Source organism: Sorex araneus, chromosome 5 (genome assembly GCF_027595985.1).
Source record: "Sorex araneus isolate mSorAra2 chromosome 5, mSorAra2.pri, whole genome shotgun sequence".
NCBI lineage: Eukaryota > Metazoa > Chordata > Mammalia > Eulipotyphla > Soricidae > Sorex > Sorex araneus.
The window spans coordinates 206,530,816-206,533,764 of NC_073306.1; positions in this window are offsets into that span (position 1 = coordinate 206,530,816).

Sequence of the window (2,949 nt, forward strand, 5' to 3'; positions counted from 1 at the left end):
GCACCCACCGAGGCGGGACCCCAGGGAGAGGGGGAGCTCGGTTCCCGCCGCCCCCCGCCCCTACCCGGACCTTGTCTGCAAGGAGAGCCCTGGAAGGGTGCAGCCAGCCTAGGGGTGCAGAGAGCTGAGCCTCTGCCCCGCCTGCAGGGGGCGCCCCAGGCTCCCGGGTGCAAGACACCAGGGCCGGTGGGGCAGACTCTGGAGACAGCGTGAGCCCAGGCAACTCGGGACAGGGACCCTCTGAGGCTTCCCCTGTCTGAAAAATCTTACAAGTCCCCCCCACCCTCTTGCCCTCCCCCCCCCCGCCCCGCCCGAGATGCGGCCCTGTGAGGTGGGCCATGGTGCTGGGCTGCGTCTCTCTAGAGAACATCGTGGGCTTGGTTCCTTGCGGAGGGCGTGGAGCCCCCTGGCCCCGCACGGCATGTCCACTGGGAGCCCCTCTGGGCAGCAGGGTGGCAAAACCTCCCCCTGCTGTAACTCAGTAAGGCAGGGCCGGGCCGGCGGAGGCGGGAAGCAGCTGCCCATCACTTGGAGCGGCCGGTTTCCTGGGTCTGGCCGCGGACAAGCGCCTGCGAGCCCGCGCCGGTCAGCTCTGCGCCCTGTCCACTCCCTGGGAGGGTCGGGGTGGAAGCGGGACAGCAGGTTGATAAAGCGCTGGGGCGGCTGGAACAGGCGAGGCCTTTGGGGGGACACTTCCCTGCCCAAGGAGGACCTCCCAGGAAACCGGGGATCTGTGAGCATGGAGCGCCTCCGCGGGTGGGCGTCCGTGCAAGCGTCGGCAGAGGCGCGGGGCTGGCGGTCGGTCCGCAACAAGCAAAACGGAAGACGCAAACCCCTGCGGGGGCCCTCACTGTCTGGGTGCCTGGCCCCCCGGGGCGCGCAGGGAGCACCACGTTAAGCCTCCCAGAGAGGCGCCCTCCTTCCCAGCCCCCTTGACAGCGGCGGGCACATCCAAGAACGGTTGGAGGACCCACACTATTAGAACTGGGGAAAGGGCAGTGTAGCCGGCTGGCACCTGTGTGGAGAATCCGGCCCCTCCCCTCCCCCCAGCTCCCAGGCTTTGCCCCCAGCGGAAATGCAAGGATGGCAGCAAAACAGCCGAGCACTGGGTGGGGTTGGGGTTGGGGACCGTTTGGTTTCATTTCTCCTAACGCATCTCTCCATGTAATCGAGATGAATTGCAATTTGTCTTATTGACCTTTGTGATTCAGCGGAGGAGGCCCCGGCTGCTCACCTGCACGGAAAGTTCTGGAAGGTCCAGGCCAGGCACAACTTTTCCCAGCATCCCCACAAGCTAGGTCAGCCCTGCAGACAGGGCCTCCGTGCATGGTCCAGAGTTTTCCTCTGGGAACTGGCACCGGGTCCGGGAAGTCGGCCAGCTACCACCCCCACCTCCTGCTCTAACACTGAGGGGGCTTCCAGAGAGCAGGCCCCAGGGTGCAGCCCCAGGGTGCCATTCTCTGGCGAGAGGCGGCACCTGGGAAGAAAACACGAGGGGAGTGAGGTTTGGGGCCAGTGTTCCAGAGCAGGTAAAAATAACAGAACCCCCCTCCCCCCCCCCACACACACAGCACAGGAACAGTCAATTCCTCACCTGAAGAACTCTGAGGTTCTATATGAAGACAGTGCTCGGGCACTGAGGTTAGGGGGAAGGCCGTGAGATAAACTAGCATCGCAGCCAGAGTACTGAAAACAGAGAGCTGAGGGCTCAGGCTGTTCCTAGCTGGAGACAAGCATCCCCTTTGCTGGGAGGGGGAGGGAACTGGGAGAAGATGAGGAAGATTCTGGTGAAGGAGTTTGCTTGAAGAAGCCTTAGGTGAGAGCTTACTGGCTTACTCTCTCTGCCAGCCTCCTTGGTCCCTACATTCAGTTCTGAATGGGGTGGTGGAGGGGAAGGAGGCAATTGGGTTGGAGACAACCCAGTGCTCCTTAAGTCCCTGCTGTTTCATGGAAAAAAAAACAGTCTGTTTTATGGGGGGGAGGGGCAGGACCAGCACATCCCAAGATGCTCAGGGCTCAGTGCTCAGCAGTGGTACTTGAGGGACACGCAGTGCCAGGGATGGAACCAGGATCAGTCACGGTTCAGCTAAGTGCCTTATCTCAGCCCAGGAGAACAGCTGAATGGTAACACTGGCCAACAGGTGAAGAGGAAGTTAACTCCAGCACTACACACACACACACCACCACCACCACCACCACCACCACCACCACCACCAGGAGCTACTGGCTTCTCGGATCTGACAGCCTCCAGGAATCAGCTCACCCCAAAAGGTCTCCAAACATGCAAAGGTGTCTACCATGGACCCCGACTTCTCAGGTACCAAGACAAGGAGGACAACCCAGAGAAATGCTTCCAAATCTAGAGGGAAAAAAGGCAGCAGCAGGAATCCCAGCTAAATGCATCCCAAACGCTTGTCCCAAAGGAACCATGGCTGACAATAGAATGGGATCATCAGTGGAAGGGACTGTGTCTCAACCCCGAGAAGTTGGAGTCTGGCTTTTATCTGAGGGCACACCTGGCTCGCTCAGGGGCTGCTCTCTGCTCAGTGCTCACTAGTGATGGCGATCAGGAGAGCATGGGGATCAAATGCAGACCTCCTGAATCCAGCCTTTGAGCTATCTTCCTGGCCCCTATAATAAGTACTTTAGATGCTTAACAAGTCCTCCTCCTATTGCTGTGAGTACTGTGTTGCGGTGTGCTTTAAGGAGTGACACACATTCCCTAGAAATGACAACTGTGCTGAAGATTTCATTTCAGAGTAGCAATGTTGTGTGCTGGCAGCTGCATATTTGTACAGCAATCTGTCAGAATTCTTCTTAAGTAACTGGAGCTAGAAGAGACCCTTGATAACCTAGAGATTTCTCTGCCTTCTGACTAAGATGAAAGGTCTGAAATTTTCCTTAAAATCTTCACTAGATATGGCATAGTGGATAGCTTGCCTTGCATAC